General features: G+C 43.2%; 1 protein-coding gene and 1 non-coding gene across 4 annotated transcripts in view; one reads left to right on the top strand and one right to left on the bottom strand.

Moving 5' to 3' along the window:
• Positions 1 to 21924, bottom strand: part of UNC5D (unc-5 netrin receptor D) — a 1559947-nt gene that overhangs the window by 1268807 nt on the left and 269216 nt on the right. The window lies entirely within an intron of this gene.
• Positions 13678 to 13781, top strand: LOC138496852 (U6 spliceosomal RNA). Its single transcript, XR_011278316.1, has one exon. It is a non-coding gene; the product is annotated as a U6 spliceosomal RNA (small nuclear RNA).

The following is a 21924-nucleotide window of genomic DNA, read 5'->3' as shown; positions in this document are numbered from 1 at the left end:
CAAAGTATGTGGTAGGTTAGGTCGGTTGCTAGTTCTAAGATGGGTAATTCATTTGTAATCAGATGAGAGGCTGGTTTGAGATTTTGAAACCAGTGTGCAAGTAGTATTGATAAACGTGTAGGGGGAGAACATTTCAATGACTGTAAATTGAGGTTTAGAACTTGTGATCATATTGTATGAGTAACATCTACAATGGAAAACAAGCAGCCACGCATGTGAGCGTGAAACGCATGTGTAAAACTAACTCCCGGGATGTCAGAGGGCACCGGACTAGTGTTCTGTAATAAGGGTGAAATGTGTGTGCTGTTCTCTGCATCTCGGAGGGCTGTCTGTCTTGGGTTTACAATGCTATGTATGAAATAGCGCTACCATACAAGACAAATACCATTTTCTCGATCACAACTACAGGTATAGGTGGGTGGTTTATGGAGAAGGGCACACTTTGTGCTCGTGGACATCCTTTATCCTAAGATTTACCATTTGTAGTAGCTGTTTTTGATTGTTACCATGGACAGGGCTTGGATATTATGTATATTTACCAACTATGGATATGCACATAATGGACCTTAGCTATAGGGCTGGTAAGGGACTACTGATGCAATTTGTCTTCACAAAAATAAATTTGATTACAAAAGGCACTTCATTTATCAAACAAATATAGTCTACTAAAAACCCCATGAACAATACACGATTCTACAACACACAATTCATTCATGGCAAGACATTCCAGTTCTACAACCAGACAATCATTTTCTCTTCAAAACAGTTTGCGGCTGATGAGTAAAACAGGCTTCTCACCCACTCATGGATCTGTGAAAGGCCCAAACCTACTCCCACTAAGGTAACATCGGAGAGGTCTGGCATGCTCAAGACTGGTCTTATTCAGAACATGGTTTTCAATTTGTCTAAGGACAGTTGAGCTCTTCGGTCCCACTGTACTGGGCTGGGATAGGCTTTGGTCAGCTTCTCTGTCAAGGGGGCTGCTAACTCAGAGAAGTTGGGGACACAGCTGCAGTGATACCCCACTTGGCGTACAAATACTTGGATGTCCTTTTTTAGTGGTGGGCCACTTGATATGTTACCAGTTTGTGGCAACATCTTTGAACTGGAGAAGACACAGCCTCGTTGCACCCACGCACACATAAACACACATATTAGGCTTTGTATAGCTTAAATCTATCAAGTAATTTGGGGTTAACAGAGATCGGTGGAAGGTTAAGTTGCAGGTTGTGGCAGCTTGGATATCCTATAGTACAAGTGTTAGATTATCCTCTGAGTAGCAAGTCCTAATTGAACCCTATGTATTCCACAAAGAGCATTGTCTTGGCTTCCTTAGCAAACTGCAGGAGAGTGGCAACAGTCCTAACTGCGACCTGCATGGTGTTTCAGTATGTTGAGGCATAGCAAGAGAAAGCCAGTTTCCTATTTGCATGCCAGGTTGCTCGCAAGTCTCGCAATGCTCGGGCCCATGGAGGAGTGTATCCCACATGAGAAAGTGTAATTTAATTAAAATGGGGAAGATGTGGTAACATTTCTTAATTCTCATTATTTTGCATGCAATGGCATGTTGGTTGGCCCTCAACGGTGTCATGTTTGTCACCAGGAAGCCATGAGGAAGGTACTCCCTTCATCGGGGTTTAGGATTATTAGAGGACCTCTGGTTCTGAAATCCTGAGGTTGGAGAAAGTGTGTGTACGTTGTTACCAGGTGTTTTGAGCTCTTTTGTTGTTGATATATTGCCAGGAGATTGCCATCTCTGGCACCATCTGATGCTTCAAAAAGCATAGAAAACGAGTGGTATATAAGACACAAATCACAATTATGGAGGCCACCCTTGTTTCTCACTCAATCTGGAGTGGCGAGAAGTGCTTGGTATATTCACATGGGTTACAATGGCTGTCGGATGTATTGTGTTCCACTCATCAGTGCTATGATCTTTGGCGGAAAATATTTCCAATGAAATTTACCTCTGCTCGGCCCCACCACCCATCGTGTAATGGTCAATGTTTTCCACTAAGCAGAAACTAAACCAAAGTCCATTCAAATACATATTACAGAACCTCAGCAATATATATGTTTCTTTACTACCTAGGTATTATGGTTATGGGTCTCACATTATTGAAGAAAATGAACATGACAAAGAACACCAGGCTCTGTAAAGGACAATCTTCCTCAAATATTTGTTCAAATTGAGAGTAATGCACCATCCAAATATGGCCATCGATCAGAGGTAAAGCTTGAAACACTGTCACCTGCAATGGGCTGTATCTATTACCACGTCTATCTACTGGCAATATTGCCAATAACAGGTGAACAGACAACCTCAGAACTGTATAAGAGCTCGCTGCTGTGTGCCACAAAGTTCTAGAAAAAAATTCACCACCAAAAAGAGTTGTACCGTTTCCGAGTGCAGGAAAGAGCTTGGCCATAATTAACCTTACAAACGCATCTTTTCTATTCGATTTTTTTATTGTTATAGTTGTAAAACAACTTTCCAATACATTCTTATTTACATAAAGTCATATAAAATAGTAAAATCATAAAACATAAATACAAAGTCACAAGGATACAGTCTACAGACTACAGACTACAGACCACAGTTATACAAAGGTGCACAACTGTAACACATTCTGGAGCTTAATCACAACTATTACAGATTCTGGAGCTTGATCACAACTGCTCAGTCAACATGTTAGGACTTAGTCACTTTGTTACCAATCAATAATCGCAAATGAACAAGTCAAAACAGAAAGCAAATAACCCCAATCATTTGCTTCTTTGGTGATCATCAACATCAAAAACATCATAATGTGGCCGTAACAGTGAGCCTCGCCTGCAGAGAATGTCAACATCATGATTACAAAATTCGATGGACTGTCCATAAATATTGTTGACAGCTTTAGTTTAGAGATATGTTCCAGGTTCTAATTTGAGTAAGAGTATGTATTTTGCAATTGCAATTTGTGCCCGCACTACTCTTGTATGGTACAATCTCTTCTAAAGGTCTTCAGTAGTTATAATTATCTGTTCTTGGAGATGAGGTTTAAATAAAAGAATGTGTTTCTGTAGCAATGCAGGACAGACAGTTAATACATGCTGAAGGGTTTCATGACATTGTTGGTTACAGCAAAATCTACAGGAATTTTCTTGCAGCGAAATGTGTTGCCTCCGTGCTCGTACAGATATGTTTCTGTTATTCTGAATTTCTTGCCCTCTAAGGGATTTTCTCTGCACATTTTATAGGTTTTGCAGAGATCCATGGTATAGATCCAGTCCAACCGCCATAGGTTGTATTTCGCTTTTGTGGGATGTGTTGCCATTAATAATTCCGAGATACTTGCTGTAACCATTAAAGATTTTACAGACTTTCTCCAAACTCATGCGTAAGAGTGGAGAGATTCCAGCATATACTTCGCAAGTCTCACTGTGATTGTATTGGATTCAGGTGTTAGCATTAGTTTTCTGTATATGGCAAGCAATTTCCAGTTAGCCATAACATATAGGGAAGTTAAACCCAGTTTGTATTGTATAAGGCACATAGGTTGACTCTTGGGGAGATTTAAAATTCGTTTCCAAAATCACCCTTCCATAAGAGTCAAACATTTCTCACTTTTCAAAGGTTTGGTTACACTTCCATATAGAATTATCGCTGTTACTTTCTGCATATAGAAAGTGATTGCTGGTTGAAATGAGAACTTCCCATATTTCTTTTGTATAAGCATCGCTTGCAAAATATTAGCAGTTGTATTTCCCTTCAGATCATTCACGTATGCATCATCATTCTTTTCATTGTTAAGGCTAGTCCCTAGATATCTATACTCATCAACAGTTTCTAGTATGTTCTTATCTAGGGACCACTTGCAGAATTACAATTTAGGTGGTCTTTTAATTTTGGGATGCAGAATCTTGGATATATTTGTGTTAATTTGTAGACCATTTATTTCAGCATACTGCTCAAGAGCGAGCAGTAATTACTGAAGGCCTGTTAGGGTCTTGGACAATAGAACCAGATTGTCCGCCTAAAGGAGCCAAGATTTATCAGCTTGTCCCAAATGCGGAGAATCTGTTATCAATTACATGAACTTATTTTGTAAGTCATAAATGAAAACATTAAATAAGACAGCTGCCAGGACACAGCCTTGTTTTAATCTACGATACGTCCAAATTGGCGCAGAAAGTAAGCCTTGCATGTTTAGTCTTACACGGATGGAAGTGTCCGAGTGTAGTTGGACTATCAGAGCTAAAAGGGTTGGCGGACATCCTGCAACCACTAATTTTCTCACCAATAATTCCCTGCTCACCGAGTCGAAGGCGGATCTAAAGTGCACTAATAAATATATAACCCTTGTTTGGAGTTGTGGGCCTGTTCTTGAATGGCAGTCACTGCTGTTAAATTAATTGTGGTGCCAATAACCGGGACAAAGCCTGTTTGGTGGGGATCATTTAGTTCCATTATTGTTATCCACTGGTTGAGGTCACAAAGGATCAATCTACAGAAAAGTTTTCCGGGCACGTCGAGGAGGACAATTGGACAGTAGCTGTGTGGTTGTTGGCGGTCTCCAATCTTAAAAATAGGAACTATAACTGATTGTGCATTGGTCAATGTTTTCCACTAAGCAGAAACTAAACCAAAGTAAAGTCCATTCAACTACATATTACAGAACCCCAGCAATATATATGTTTCTTTACTATCTATGTATTATGGTAATGGGTCTCACATTACTGAAAAAAATGAACATGACAAAGAACACCAGGCTCTGGAAAGGACAATCTTCCTCAAATAATTTTTTCATATTGAGAGTAATGCACCATACAAACATGGCCATCAATCAGAGGTAAAGCTTGAAACGGTGTCACCTGCAATGGGGTGTATCTATTACCACGTCTATCTACTGGCAATGTTGCCAATAACAGGTGAACAGACAACCTCTGAACTGTATAAGGGCTCCCTGCCTTGTGCCACAAAGTTCTAGAATGAAAATTCACCACCAAAAAGAGTTGTACCGTTTCCGAGTGAAGGAAAGAGCTTGGCTATGATTAACCTTACATACGCGTCTTTTCAAAATTCTGGTTCTGATCAGTAAGGGTGTCTTACTTTTAGCTCTTTGCAATACAAGAAACCACAAAGTGTACATCCTACATAGCCTTGGTTTTTTAAAATAACTTTTTTACAGCAGATTTCAGTGTTACCAATTCTTAGCTCTTACAGAAAACTATCCACAAAAAAAAAAAAACAAGGAACATATTAAGACAATTTCAAACCTTTCAATTTCCATATATAGAGTTATTCTTCTGCAAAGAGCATTACATTGATATTAGATGTATTTTTTTTTTTTTTTGGTGTCCAGTGATTTCAGGGATAACATTTTCAGAGAGGGATTTTTCAATGAAATGACAGAAAACACAGAATATCCAATACCGTTTTTTCTATGTAATGACATGTTTAATGTGTGTACAACATTCAGTACTCTATATGTAACACTGCAGTCTCGAGTTTCCATTGCCTTTGATTTCCATTTTGACTAGCGTTCTTAGGTCCTGTTTTGATTATTATTATTTTTTTGTCCAACCACAAAATCGCAGCTATCAATGGAGCTTACATCTTATTGTCTAATACATGGGTCTGCAGCATTTGGCTCCCCAGATGTTTTGGACTACAATTCAAATTGGGCCTACTCTGCATAGTTAATGTTGTAGGATCATGGGAGTTGTAGTCCAAATCATCTGGAGAGCCAAAAATTGCAGACTCCTGGCTATGATTGATTGATTGATTGATTGCTTATTTGTATAGCACCTATACACAATGTTTCAAAGCGCTTCAAGGAGGGAGGGTACATGGGAGAATACAGTTACATTCTTAGCAGGTCCTTGAAACAAATCAGAACGTGAAAAAAAAATCCTAATTGTAAGTCCTAATTACTATGAGCTGTGATAGTCACTATGCCCACTGTGACAAATCAGACCAAGGTGTATCCACTCTGAATCACTCACAACAGCAGTACGTGTTTGTGAACACGCATTTCGTTCAATCTTGGCTTTCAGAATAACACAACAACAACTGATGAGAGAGGAATTTAAAAAGAAAATCAAAGTCTTGGATTATGACTAACTATAAACCAGGGATAAACTCTCAAAGTAATTAAGCACTGCGCTGCAGCGATTGTTTAAATTTCAAGCACTCAGAAAACATTTGAAACTTCAGACACCCAATTACGTTTGTGCCAACATTGTTTAACGCATAAAAAGGGAATCTGACAAAACACTTACTTAAATTTAATATTAAAGCTTGCTATTAAATTAAATATTAAAAAGTATTCTGCAGCTCCAAATTTAGTTGCTATCCATCTGCTGCTGGAAAGTAGATTTTGTTTCTTCGATTTTAATGTTGCCATATGCTGTGTGGTAATTCGTTTAGTCACATTTTAATTCTAATCTTTGTTCAAAATGAAATGTCACCACAAATATATATATGGTTCAGGCTTCAACGTTCACTGCGCTGCATGATAAAGACGCACGTTGTTTTGGTTTTGCTCGCAATACACTCCCAAGTCCTGGTCTACTTTTTAATATCATTTTGATTGCACAGAAGCAAACAGTTTCATAGGCCTTGACTCTGTGATTAAGAACTGTCAATCACTCACAAATACGTCAGAATCCTATTTGGTTGGTGGTCTACTATGGCTCAAGAAAATATTGAAATATGCTTAAAGGTATGTGTCAACATGTAGGCCCACAGAGTGTTGCATTCCCGAGTGCAACAGTGTGCAACCTTTGGCCCTCCTGATGTTTTGGACTGCAACTTCCATCATGCCCAGCCAACATAGTAAAAGATGATGGATCATGAGAGTCATTGGTCCAAAACATCAGGAGAGCCTCACGTAATAGATCCCGTCCTAGAGCAGAGGTTTGTCTCCTTTGGCCCTCCAGATGTTTTTGACTACAAATTTCATCATGCCTCTCCAACATATAAAAATGATGGATCATGAGAGTCATGGTCCAAAATATCAGGAAAGCCTCACATTGTAGATCCCGTCCTAGAGCAGAGGTTTGTATCCTTTGACACTCTAGATGTTTTGGACTACAACTTCCATCAGCTCCAGCACATATAGCGAGGGCTCATGGATATCCTCATCCAAAGTAACGGGAGAAGCCAGGGTTGCAGACCTCTGCAGCAGTACATATTGCTTCTAGTGACCTGTGCAGTGTGCCTGCCATATCGCACCCCACAGAATGGGAGAGTAATAAGCCCAACAGAATGCCTGGTCATGCCACAGACTAAACACAAGGGCAAGTTCTGTCGTGTGGCTTTTGGGAGGGGCGGGGCATGGGTGGAGTGAAGAAGAATCCCTGTGTAACTTTAGGATTGAACTCAGTCCTTCCTTACAAGACCTGACAATGCATTGTGCTCTCCATACCCTATGTGAATCATGATTTAAGAGCTCTGTTTCTTTTGCACAATCACAATGGTGTAGAAATATTCAGCATTGTTAGAGGGTGCTGCACAGCGGAAGGGAGTTTGGGGGGGCACCGCCCGAAAGGGACCAGGAGTGGGCCATTTACAAAAGGATGAACTTGTGTAATGCTGTATTTTGATCATCTGGAATCCACAGGCTCAGACCTTTGTAAATAGCATTCAGACATAGATCCAATTATGTCATACCTGTGTACTCCTGTAACCTATCAATTGAGAAGCTCCAAAGGAACAAAACTGCAGAGAGCACAAAATCATGCTGACTGATTCATATCTGGGATGCCAATGAGTGATCACATCTATTTGACTATAATGATTCTGTGTTTTCTCCTTCGAAATATCAGACTTAATTGGTTCCCCAAAGATTTAGGATCTATTTATGGACTCCCTGGCACAGCTGCCACTTGTAGGGTGCTGAGCATTAGATGTCTGGGGCATCTGGTACCACTTTCTTGGGTTCAGCAACATGGGCTGCCGACAGAGATGTTGTTCTCCAAGGATCAGGAGCATAGTTGCATCACTTTCCTAAACAAGAAAAGTGAAACCAAGATACTACAGTTGCTGTATTAGTGCATGGCCACTGTGTTGTCAGCATTGTACATAAACAGCTCTGTAGTTGAGCACCAGAAAATATCCCCAGACTAATTCGGGCCCAACAGCCTGTCAGATGACAAAGACAAAAAAAAACGAAATAACTGCCCCTTCCTCAAGTGTTTTGAGAGGCTGTCAAAGCATAGTCGGATCTAGAGCATTGGTCCACTAAAAAAGGGGTTGCCACAGGGTTCCATGTCAGCATACAAACGGCACATCTGGGCCTCTGGGCCTGCTGTAAAGGTGAGTTGACTCAATGGAACTTCATCTACGGCAAGATTTATCCTCACACCAATCTTGGGCCAAGGATTCTGCCACTAGGATTCCCACCATCTATCCCTTCACATAGGACTGTATTTTGTGAACTGTAACAACATTTCGGGAAAGGTAGAAGTGCTGTTCCAGCTGCTGCAGCCTGTAAGGGCATATGCACCCCCCTTTGTAGGTTTATATTCCCTCCATCTCTCCCAGTCAGTTTCCCTGTCCACTTATGCATTGAGGTGTCCCTGTTGCAGGCGTGCAACTAAGCCAACATATCAGGAGGGCTAACGTTCCAAATGCTGGGAGAGGGGCTACATTCATGAAATGTGGGCGAGGGGCAAACATACTTCTATGGGGGCATCATACTTATTTACAGATCCTCATATTTTTGGGTGTGTCTTCACTCTTACAGGCAGTTAGCTTACTCCTTCATGTCTGAAACCACATACTTATGGACTGCCATGAGAATGGCCTGTCTCTTGCCCCCCCCACCATTGCAATCACTCCACTGACATACAAGCACTAACACCCCATCATGATTTAAATTGCCTCAAATACATGCATACAAATGAAGTTGCTAACAATGAAATGCTTTACATTAGTAATTGTAGGGCATTTGTTCACTGCAGACACTGGCACCGTTGATTTTTTGTGTCCTGCCCTGTTCTGCCGCGGCTCTGTAGGTCAGCCAGGTCAAGTCATAACCAAACATTTCACGGGGGCGGGGAGGGGGAGCCAAACCTGGCAAATGGTCAAGAGGCATATGGGCCCTATGAATTCAAGCCAGTGAGAAGTGGAAATTGCACAAGGCCATGCGTTGCATCTGCAGTGAAGGCAGGACACAGACACGACAGGCCTGGTGGATTATAATGCATGTATTTGTTTTGGGGTTCAACACACATTGGGGAGTCCCCCAGATGAACCATTCAAGAACAAATTTGATGGCCCAGTCTTAGCTCTTACTGGGTCCCACTCTGTAGGTTATTTGCATCGCCTCACAGAATGTAATACACAGTGCACCGTATTTTTCGTTTAGTATAAAAAGGTTATAATTTTATTTCATAGGCAATTGGTCCTACGTTTGACAACATAAAACAAACCACATACAGACATATATCAATGTGGAAGATGTATATATGCATCTACTAGCATTTTCATGGTTTATTCATAAAAGACAGAGGTGACACAGCAAAAATTCTCTGATACGGAGGAGAACGGGCACACATACTGTCTTCCTGGCCCTATCTGGCTAACTAGTCACAGATATACTCCATAGAGCAGTGTCACCTAATTCCAGTTCTAAAATTGATTAAACATGGCAAAGTGAATTACGCCTGACCGAAAAAACACACATCCCAGGTCTACGTCCATTGTGGCGTTGCTGAGCCATGTAGCATAACTCGATGAGACAGAGAAATGCACAGGATGTTTCGGCAGGGTATCAGTTATGCTGCCTTCGTCAGGACCCCAAGGGAAATGGAGTTCTGTGGATGTGATAAATAATTGTATTACTGACACATAAAAATGTATTAAAAGCCCAGCAGCCCAAAGGATACAGCCACTGGAAAGGTAATATGTAAAAACATGAGGGGAAAGAAAAGGGATATCCTCCACCAACAAAAAACACCAAACTACTGTGTATAAGTGGAAGCCCACACCTAACAAAGGTGGTAACATCAGTATAAAAACAGCCTCCACTTGAACATATCATTCACTATACCCTTGCCCGTCACTGGGCGAAAAGGGGACAGTGAAAAAATGAACGTTCAACGAAGAACGTGAAAAGGGGAAATAAGAAGCACTAATAAAACCCCCAAATGGCTGTGTGGGGTGATGCTGTGTCCAAATACCTGCATGCCAAGTGCCCCAAAGCGCCGGACACAAGACTAAAAGACCTGCAATGCCCAAAGCAGAGTACATAAAGGGCTAAAAGGGCCCTATACTTACTTGAAGGGATGAAATGGTCCCCCCAAGAGATTTTTCGATGCCACGGAAGCGGCAAGAAAGAGAAAGAGAGAAACTCCAAGCCTACACGTGTGGGAACAAGAATACAAATGAAAATGAAAATAATAATAAATATGAATTACCCCCTCCAGTGAGAACCTGTACATCAGGGGATGGCCGCATAGAGAGCTCAACCTGTCCCCCCCTGGAATACCAAAAAGAGATTACTCAATTGCTCACCTAAGTCGGAGGGCTGGGCAGATCATGAGTACATGTCCCTCTGACGGCCGTCACAGTGGTCAAAAGACCGAATTGACAAATGTGAAGGGGGCGGGACGACAGTGCAGTCAAACGTCCTCACCGCACCGTTCCCAAGCTGAAGAAAGGGAAAAAGAAACAGAACGGTGCCAGCCGTAAATACGGGGGTGTGGGGTCTACAATTTGAAAAGAGTAGCGATGGAAAACACTCCTCAACTAGGAGTGCAAGTACAACCACATGCATGGATATAGACATAATGCACGTTGTGCGAAACCGCCCGCCGCGTGTTCCATAAAACAACATGGAACGGTCCCATTGCGCAGCATGTAGATAGACCTCCTACCTGACCAAGCCCCATATGCGCCGCGTAAGTGCCACCGAGGCTGCAGAGCTTTTAGGAATGCAGACCGTGCCGCGACCATTCCATCTTGCACTCAGTACGCTGCCGGAAATTAAGTGAATGCTTCCCGTAGATAGGGGAAAAGACACAAAGGAAGGACCCACGGCTGCCTAAAGCCTGGTGTCAGCATAGGCCGCCCGTGTGTAGATAAAGAAATAGGACTGAAAATTAGAACCAGTCGCCGTGACTAGACCGATAGACCATTGGTACGGAAGACACTTGCAAACCCATATTTTCCCCCTCGAAGGAGTTCATTACGCCAGAAGCGGGCCCTACTAAAGGCCAAGGTGTAATTGAGAATAATGATAATGGGGCACTAAGTAAGCAAAAATACTAGTCCAATGCCTCATGACGCCGCAGAAGGTAAAAACCAAAGTTAGATTAATAGTAATCAGTCTATGCAAAACCCTCAAAACGGCTGATTCTATGAAGAAATTTAGCCTGCCAACAACCCCCAGAGAAAACTCCCAAATCTGGAGACTAACCCTCAGTATGGGGAAAAAAAACCCAGCAGAAAGAAAAGAAAAGAAATGGGGCGAGAGAGGCCAATGCAATAAAACGGCCTGAAGCGCAGGAACACACACACACAGAGGGGCAACGCCAAAGACCCACAGATCATATGCAAAGGCAATAACGCACATGAATCATAAGTGGAGGAGAAGTGGCCTGTCTCAAGTGGGGAACAGGGGAAAGTCACCCCCGTAGGGGGTTACTTTCATTTAAACCCTGTTCGATAGTGTCGAGTTGGTGTATCCACCTGGCCTCAGCCAGGTTTAGGCTATGTGCCGAGATATTTTGTCTTGGGAATGCTTCCAAGATCCACCAATATAGATCTTCGGTGGAGTGACCATGTTCCATATAGTGAGATACTAATGGTGCATTGATGTTCTTACACCTAATGCGAGATCTATGTTCCACAATCCGTATGTGGGTAGGTCTCAAGGTCTGACCAACATACTTAAGGCCACATGGGCACTGGATACAGTATATTGCATTAGGGGTTTTGCAATTCGGCATGGCACGGATGTCCCATTTCCTATCTCTCACCTGAAAATCTTTGATTCTCTTGGTGTACTTACAGACTGAACAGCCTCCACAAGGGAAATGTCCTACCAACGGACGGAGATCCCAACCCATGGTTCTGTTTCTCGAAATCAGAGGTTTCGAATGTACAAACAGGTGCCTCAGATTTTTCTGTCTGGTCATGGCAAATAGTGGCATTGGTTCATCACTCAGTTCTAATTTGACCAAAGGCCAACATTTTTTGATCAATTTCTTGACTGCATAAGTATGCGTAGTGTAGGGCAAGACACAGAGAAGTTTTTCTTCCGTGGTGTGTACTTTGGGAGTGAGAAGGCATTCCCTTTTGGGTTCATGCAGTGCACAGTTTTGACTGTCTTACATCACATTCCCTTTATAAAACAGGGTGGGGATGGGAGGTGGGGGGGGGGCATGCCGCTTCCTCTAGTATCGTTTTTAGCTGCTATGCCCTTGGGGGCAGCGTAGAGAACCGCCCTGCACTGCTCCACTCTGTTGCTTGCAAACCCATAGGTTGTGACGTCATCGCCATTTGTTATTTCTAGGCCAGTAAAAACGATCTACTATGTTTTCACTTTTTGCAGCTTAAAGAGGAGGCAACGAGTGACTGAAAATCGATCCAGTACAATTTGAGCTAAGATCTGGCATCTGAATGCTGCAGAGCGTTGCTGATTACTTAGCAGCAGTAAGACATGGAAGGAATGCTGTTGCCATTAATTTACCTTGTATTAACCAATATCTTGAGTCCCCTTTTCATGGCCGTAGATGAGGTCTAACTTGGCAACATCATGGCCTTCCAGTGCTGCCCCTCCGGTGGCACTGTCACATCCGAGTGAGGCATTTTCAAGACAAGGGCTCCTCAAATGTCACATACTTTCTAAAAAAGACTCTTTGTTGCATCAATATTCCCTGAAACGCAACCCCTGCAGCCAACCTTGCGGGAGGAATGCCTCAAGCGCTGCAGCCCGCTGCACCTGCGCACTGGCATCAGTCCCCTGAGACCGCACTGTTGTTAAAAAACACACGATATTGCAAAATGAATACATATAAATGAAGAATATACTCTCGGGATAAAAACATTTTCGCAACGACGCTTTAATTTTAACTGCTCAATATTCATATAAAAGTTCCTCGGCACAATTATTTCTGTAGCTGGAAATCTTCAAATCTCATCTCCAGTCCCAAATGAGATACTGCGCCGCTGAAAATCTCAATGAGGGCCCCGCGGCCATGCAGTCCGCTCGTGCAATCCCAAACTACCGTGCAGGCTGTCTGGGCTTTGCAGAACCTGCTGACTCGCGGTGACCACCATATTGGGTGTGGGGCTGGTTCAGAAAATGGTGGTGGCCCATCTTCTGTTGGCCTAATGTATTTAAATGGGATATTGTTTTATGAATCTGCTCTGTCATTTTGTTTTGATTTATTCTGCCCCTACATATTGCATTGTATGGAATAACAATTCTGTTTTGGTGTGTTGATTGGTGTGCGTGTTTTTTTTTTTTTTTGTATATGTGTTACTTATTGGTGTTCTGTTCGTAATAGTGTCCGTTTGACTATGGCCCCAAGGTGTTTTATAAATGGTTAAATAAATAAAAAATAAATAAAAAAGAGTCCTGCAACAGAGACCGTCCGATGTCTACATGTAGAGTTGGGTGAAAAGCAATTGTGCAAGGCAGCACACATCTGTAGAGCCAGCATTAAGAAGGCCTGCCCGTGTTCGCTTTGGCAGCACATATACTAAAATTGAAACTATACAGAGATTAGCATGGCCCCTGCGCAAGGATGACACACAAATGTGTAAAGCGTTCCATAAAAAAATTTAAATTAAAATAAAAACAATAAATAAAAAATACGGCCTACCCACTACTGTAGGCAACACCATGTGCAGCAATGCATCATTGAAAAGTGAAACCTCTTTGCAAAGAATCGGATTAGGTGAAGTTTTTTTTTTTGTTTTTTTTTTTTGTAGTTTGTGCTTTTAGGTGTCTCTTGAATCACTATGGTCAACAGTGGTGGCATGGTGGTCGTCATGCCATTTCTTGACAGTCTCTTCCGGATGTTTGCCCTCGAACCACCCATGAGCACAATTTGCAGAGATGACCAAATCGGCTGTCATGCTCAGTTTATTGGCCCACAATGGCATCTGAAGCTCTCCTGAAGTCAACAGAAGGGCGTTCAGACGGCTGCCTGCGTCCACGATGGCGGCCAGAGCACGGGACTCTCTGGACGAATGATTGAACACCCTGCACACTGAGGCCCCCTAGGGATGGATGTCATCCCTGCTAGCAATCCCTAGCCATCTCATCCACATTCAAATGAGGCCTGAATCAACAGAGTCAATACATGTATGCTTCATTGGCTTGACGTATGAAGTTACACGTCTTTCCAAAGCATTTGCAAGTGCGTAGGAGTTACAAAAATTGGTATTACTCCCGGCACTTGTCCCAGGAGAATATGTATCTTTTCTCCATCTTTAAGCTTCACTAAGTTAGCGATTTTATTGGGAAATTCTCTATTTTCATTTGCGTTTTCCCTGCGTTAGACCATATGTGAGGATGTGTGTGAGAAAGTAGATCACACTCCCTATGAGACCCGGATCACGTTATTGAAAGCCCAGGTTAATCTTTGCTTTTAGGGTGAGTACGTGTCATCCTTTTTCGAGCTTGCGTCTGTGGTCGCTAACCCTGTATGCGGTCATTAGTTGTGCATGTTTTGGGGATCACAGCTGTGGATAAGTGCACTGCCACCCATTAGACTCTCTTAGCATGCCTAGCCTAAAGGTACCTGTTGCAACACTTACTAGTATGCATCCCTCCATGTCACAGTTACATGCCTTGTCACTAGGGGAGGGAGGACTAGTTCAGGCACATTTAAAACCATCTGAATTTTGAGCGTTATCTGGACACGTTTGCGGACACTCCGGGATATATAGTAGGCCTGGTCAAGGGAAGATGAGCTATTGCCAGCCCCCGAGCAACCCCTAATATGACCCTTCTCCACTGGTATCTTGCTGGTCCCCTCATGCTATTGTAACATGCGATTTTATTTTTCCATTTCCAACTCTGGAAACAGGAAAAGAAGTTGAATTGTGTGATGTGGTAGGTATTGGGACCCCTGATGAGCACCGGGGAGGTATGCAGAGACTAGTGCTTTTAGGTGTGGAGCTTTTAGCAGAGGGGCAGGTTTTCAATGCCAAATGTTCTCCTTGATCATTTTTGGAAAATCAAACATTTGACCCGGTATCCACAGAAATTCACTTGAACATTTTTGTGGAGTTTCTCCATGCTTACTGGTCGCAAGCCAGACACACTAGCACATCTCGTTGTTTTGTACAGGTCAAATATCTCAGTGAGATGAGATGTTTGTTCTTCAAGCTAAACATAGTTTGCAGCCGCACATGAGAATGCAAATGTTTGTCTGCTCAAGGTTGGTACATCGAGTACAATGTCACTGAGAAATATTGAAACAAGTGCTGTTGTTGTGGCCTCAGTGTAGTAACGAGTGTGCACAGAGCTACCTTTGCAGTTTTTCTGATTTAGAGGACAGTGTGTGTGTGCGAGAGAGAAAGAGCGGGAGAGATAGAGAGAGAGAGACACTGAGGAATAATCCATCTTACTGCAACACTGATGCTTTTACTAACACGATTAAAAGTCTTTTTTTTATTTTTATTTGGCCTATGAGGTGGCACCTCATATAGGCCGAAACGATTGTATTAGATTACAGATAGGGAGACGTGTCATATGAGTAGGGACACAAAGCCGCCTGTAGGTGTTGTTTGGGTATCTGTCCACCCATTGACTGTCCAGCGCCATGCTGATCCCTATGCCCATTCCCACCCATGTCCTGCCCTTCCCAAAGAACACCTCCTTACGGGAACTCTTTGAGCTCACTTTAATTAATCCTTAGCATCAAACATTGCAGTCAAACTGCGAGCCAGTGGCTTTTCAGAGCAGTCTTCTGAGTGCTAATTACTTAATTGGAGTTGCAAACGCCCTACTGGTGAAATACAAATGTCTTAACCAGGTCTGGCTTCTGACACTCTATTTATAAGCACTATGCATGTCCTTCACCGAAGTCCCGTTAAAAACAAGCATTGACAGAGAAAACAGTGTTGGTTTGTGCATAAGTATAATGCATTTGCCAGGCACCTCCATTAGGTGCCCATGTACTCGCACCATTTTACATCTGCAACCATTAACAGGAATTCAATACCACTACGGCAATGCCTGGCAAGTTGTGCCTGCTATAGTGTGGTGGCATAAGGAGTTAGACAAAGGGTTGGCATGCTTCAACACATTTTATTTGAAATATAAAAAAATGTTCTTACCACTCCCTATCTCTAAAGGGTTGTCCCTGCCTAAACAAATAACAACTCGGGCGCTCATTGTCAGGATGTTTGTCAAAATGTAAAGGTTCATCCTCTGTCCAAAAATCTTCTCTAACCCTACCACTAGTAAACACAATGTTTTAGCATTCCAATGAAAATAGCAACAGGAGAATAGTTCCCTTCCCCATGTAAACTGTCTCAGTCGTTATCTCTTCCTCACTCATCTTTTGTCCTAGTTTCAGATTCAACAAAGAAAGTGATTCTCCTGACCCACCTCACACAGTCGTGAAGGCTGTCTTGGGATATTCTTTGACAATAGTCCTCAAAAGTCTCTTCACTTCTTCCCAAGTGCTTCTGAAAGCTTGCTTTACAGTTGTAGCAATTCTTCCATGTCCTAGGATGTTATAAAAATTATCCCCAATTAGCTCTACTCTACAATCCACTTTAGTCTTACTTGGATTATCACTGTGACGTGAGAGATTCCTCCTGATGCACTCTTGATTGTTAGACCTTTGGAACCACTACTGGGACGATGACGATCATGCCCGAGATTCTCATGACTCTTGATTCTCTGAGGAGCTCTACTGTGACGAGGGAGATTACTACCAAGGTTTTCTTGACACTTGGTTCTCTGGATGTCACCACTCTGATGAGGGAGTTTACTCCAGGTGCTCTCTTGACTCTTGCTTCTCTGGGTATCACCACTGTGATAAGGGAGATTACTTCCAATGAGTCTGTGACTGTTGTTTCTCTGGATATTATCACTGTTATAAGGGAGATAACTCCTGAGACTTTCTTGACTCGTTGTTCTCCGTGAACCCCACCCTGGATTCCTGCAGTTCCCATCGCCTTGTTTTTGTTAGGAACATGTGTCCAGTTCTTCCCTGGATTGCGGGCAGTTTGCTGGTCACTCATCACTTCTTTCTGGTTCGCCTGTGTGGCTCAACAAAGGCTGGTACTCGCCATCTTGGTGTCATTGTTGGGCCAAAAAGGCCACCTCCCACAGGTCATGCTACCACATTGACTTCCCCAGCACTAAAGTGAGTCGGCTCTCTGCTGGCTTATTGGACCTTTCTGTGACTTCCACTCTTCCCCGTCGTCTTTTCCAAGAACCAACTTCTCTGCACAGCGCACAGGTTCACAGATTCGAACTTCCTGGACTTTTCTAGCTCCTTGACAGCTTCTCTCTTCTTTCAGTCCTACCTCTGTTTTCATCGCTCCTAGCTAGTCCAACCCCAGTGCAGTGTCATTGTCTTATGGTTGCTTCCATGAGGTACTCTTCAGGCTTCCTCGTGGCCATCTTTTACCAGTACTTTTAGAAAAGCATATTTTATTGATATTCTTCTTTGTCTCTGTGGTGTCAAGTCTCAAGGAAGGAAGGGAGGGTATGTTACAGTAACTGACAGTAGTACCTTCGTTTGCACTCTCTACAGACTTTAGGGTTTTTATGGGTGCAAGGGAAAGAGGGTTAGGGTGTTCCTTCATGGAACATGAGCCCTTATCCCCATGAGGGTAGTCTCTCCCTGTTAGGTCCTGCTTTCCACCACCCCTAGGGGGACTAATAGGTAGCAGCTTCACGTCCCTAGGCTAACAAGGAAGGGCTCCCCTGTCGGGAGAAATTACAGGATTCTGTGAATCATCACACTACATAAAAGCCCACATTGTTGGCATTGTCAATGCTTGTTTTTCTTGACACAACTTTTTTTTGCTGCCAGATATAGACAGACTTCAATTTAAATGTTTTTTTCTTTTTTCAATGTTGTGATGCCTTAACAAATGAAGCCATCATATAGCATGCCAATATATTTCTACTGCAAAAAGCTGGAAACAATTTATGTTTCAACAAACTATAAACACTGGCCTTCCCTAAATATAAGGAAACCACTTGACAAAAATCAAACAAATTTAAAAGGATTATTAGATATTTTTTCGAAGGAAGCTCAACATCGCCCTTGTCAACAAGCCATGTAAACATAAGCCTAAACTATAGCACTGAGAACTTTGTAGTGGATAGGAACTTAAATGCACAGCATGTCCGATGATATGACTAACCAACAACATGAAGTTGTGGTTTTATGCCAACCTTTGTCATTATGATCAGGAAGAGGACTATGGCAGTCTTGTGTCCTGGGTCTATCGATGGGCTGCTTGAAGAGGGTCACTGTTGAAATTGAACTGAACAGCTGTTTTTTCTAGGCATTTAAGAAAAGCATCTGAAGATGGACTTCAGGCTTCGGCATCTTCAACCCAACTCGGTCTCTGCTTAAGACCTTAATTCCATAGCTATTGAATGCACTTCACTAACTGAAGTATCTCTTGGCTGTAGAACGTTGTCTCTCCTTCATGCTACACAATTTGTTGTGCTTAAATATAAAATGGGGAGTCAGATTTGAAACATCGGCAGATAGACTGTACATAGATTCCCTGCCGAGGACACACAACCAATAACTAAGAAAGGAAAAACGAGATGGGGGAGCATTAGTGGGTTAGGTAATGCCCTAGGCTCTAATTTGCAGGCACAAGTGAAGCAAGGGCCTTAACGCTGCCTTCAGGACATTACCAGACCCAGTAATGCCCCACCCCATGGCACATAGACCTATATTCTGGAGTGCTAATATTATTTTTTACTGTTGCGAAATGGCGTGGTAGCCATTTCTCAACTTAAAATGAAACTTAAATGTAAGATTCCCACCATGGACAAGGAAGAAGGTAAGTACATGTAGGCACTTCTCCCCTTCGATGGCAGCCATTGAAGGTTAGAGGAAAAGCAGGAGAGTAGGCAAGAAGATGTGCGGCCATATATAAGTGGAAGGCTGGTGCAGGGATTGGGTGGGGGATCGGGAGAGCGTGGTGGAATGGGTGGGGAGTTAGGCGGGAGTTTCTCAGATTTGGGGGTGTGGGTGAGAGTAGAGATGCGCCCCAGAGATTAAATGGTGGCCAGTTGCTCATCAGTGGATCTTAATCTGGGCAATACCGTGAGATAAAGCCTGCATTCCGATGAGAACCCATGAGACCCCAGGCTGCCTATTTATGTTAAGATGGACATAACCCAACGCATTCCCTTTTAAGAAAACTACTTACACACCAAACACAGCTCCACTAGCAGCAAGACCTTAAAAAGCAGACATCCGCATTCCTTTGTGTGTGCGGGTGTGTGTGTTTAGATTGAATATCACACACGCCTAGCTGGGAAGCAATAGAGCACTTTACATGTCCTTGAGGGTAATATACAAGGTTATAAGGGAAGAATTACAATATGTGGCATTGCATTTTCGGCCCATCGGGATGTGTTGTGATGCTGAAATGCAAGGTGACCAGGCTGCCTATAGATATTGACTGAAGATTAAAGTCTACAGTTATTCTTGAACTGCAAGAGTACCAGGGCAGTCCGGATTGCCACTGCAATGGTGTTCCCGAAGACATCGGCATATATGAAGGCCTTTTTCTTGTCTTTTTCCTGCGCAGCACTTTTGTCTCGTGCCTAGCAATGGCTTGGAGCCTGCAGGAGCCCAACCTTTCTGAGCTACGTATGCTGCATCTCGGTAGGCATGCCTGCAAGAGATTGGTTACTTTATAAGTGATGCTGGAAGATTAATGAGTATTCTGGCTGGAATGGGAAGTCAGTGCAGGATGGTACAAATGTTGCTGACTTTCTTGATTCACATTAAGAATCATGCCGTGGTGTATTGGTGGGTCTCAAGCGGGCCACATAAATCACTAGAACAGTGGCGAGGAGGGTGTTCCCACATCGATGCAGAACATGACCAGCTCCAGGACTATGGTATTGAAATCTAGTGAAAGGTAGGGATTTATCTTGCAGAGGAAATTATTGTTGTTATGATATGATATGATATGGTATGGCATTTATAACGCGCCTATATACAAGTGTTTAAAGGCGCGACGAGGCAGGGAGGGGGGACATAGGGAAGACAGAGAACGATCTTACTAGGCCAGGTGTCATTCAGATCGCGCAAGTGCATAGGAAGGGGGGAAAGGAAAAGTGCTAGGGGCAAGGGATGGGGGAAAGTGCAGTACATGGGATAGTGGAATAATAAGAAAAATAAATAAGGAGCCAGCTGGTGGCAAGTGCAAGGTAAGTGCAGAACAAGTGCTCAGAGGGGGGCTGTAGGGATACAGAGACAGTCCCGCGGCTCAGTGGTTGCCAGAGAGGCAGTGCAGGGGCAGGTGGCAGGGCCATGGACCGAGATTATTGAGAGAGGCCCGGTGCCGATTCAGTGCAGTTTCAATCAGGAATTTAGTAGGGGAGAGGGGGAGAGAAAGCAGAAGCAAAGAGGAAGGTTTTGAGTTGCTTCCGGAACCAGAGATGGTTCTTCTCAAGTTTCAGGGAGGCAGGAAGGCTGTTCCAGAGGGAGGCCCCTGCCGCGGAGAGAGATCTACCGACAACTCGTTGCTTGGAGAAGCGACTGACCCTGAGGGAGTTGGAGGCGGATGAGCGAAGAGCTCGAGAAGGAAGATAATTTAGGAAGGGAGAGTTGAAGGTATTTCGGCCCCAAGCCCCAGAAGGCCTTGTGGACAATGCAGAGGGTTTTGAACTTAAGCCTCGCAGCCACTGGGAGCCAGTGAAGAGATTTCAGTCCTGGAGAGATACGGTCCCTGGGCTTGAGGCCAAGAACAAGTCTCGCAGTCCTGTTCTGGATGAGTTGCAGAGGGCGGAGAGTAGAGGCAGGCAGATTTAGATAGAGGCTGTTATAGTAGTCCAACTTAGAGAGAAGCAGGGCTCTGGAGACAGTGAGCTTCTGGGGGAAGGAGAGGAAAGGAAGAATACCTCTAAGGAGGTGCAGCTGGTAGTGTGACTTCTTAGAGACGTCAGAAATGTGAGGAGAGAAGGAGAGTGTGGTGTCGAAGATGACCCCGAGGTTTTTTGCCTTGCAGGTAGGAGCAGGGAGAGGGCCTAGAGTTAGAAGGTGAGCGTGCTATGCAGAGTGAACCCAAGTGATCTGCACATTGGGTCCAAGTGAGGTGTTCACTCGTCAACGGGCGTGCTCTTTAGCCACTCTTGAATGGTATCCTGTTAAGACTGGTGACCACTAAGCACTCAATTTAATTTCTTGGAACACGGAACGAGGCACTGCATCATGCTCTACATGTGGCTTTAAGTGATTTAGAGATGCTTTGTCCATAATAATGCCATAAAGTATAAGGTATTGCTTCATTACCATGGCAAGGTGTCTCCAATTCAATACTATGGGAAAATGTTGGATTTACGACAGGTCTCCATCACAACAATAGTCACTTATGTTTTAATGCATTTTTTGGAAAGATGTGATATAAAACAGCATACATATAATCAATAACTCCCCTACTCCAAACTATTCGAAAAATAAGGTAATATACTGTTTTTTGCAATGCATAAATCATATATTGCGACAGAAGGCAACTTCCCATGGTTTCAAGATATCTGCAGTAAAATTGCAGATAAACAGTTGGACTGGAAGGCTGAACATTTTCAATTTTAGCAATGACCACTAAACCACACACATTGCATTAAACAAGATGGATTGCAGAAGATGGCCGCACACTCAGCATTCTGCAGAACATGTTCATAGCAGCATATCAACGGGATCAGTAGTTTCAGCAAGCGCAGGTCCAGAGACCACCTTCCCGTCGGCCGC

Source organism: Ambystoma mexicanum, chromosome 10, assembly GCF_040938575.1.
Source record: "Ambystoma mexicanum isolate Mex_15411 chromosome 10, UKY_AmexF1_1, whole genome shotgun sequence".
NCBI lineage: Eukaryota > Metazoa > Chordata > Amphibia > Caudata > Ambystomatidae > Ambystoma > Ambystoma mexicanum.
The sequence above is the reverse complement of the archived record's forward strand: the minus strand, read 5'-3'. Positions and strand labels throughout refer to the sequence as shown.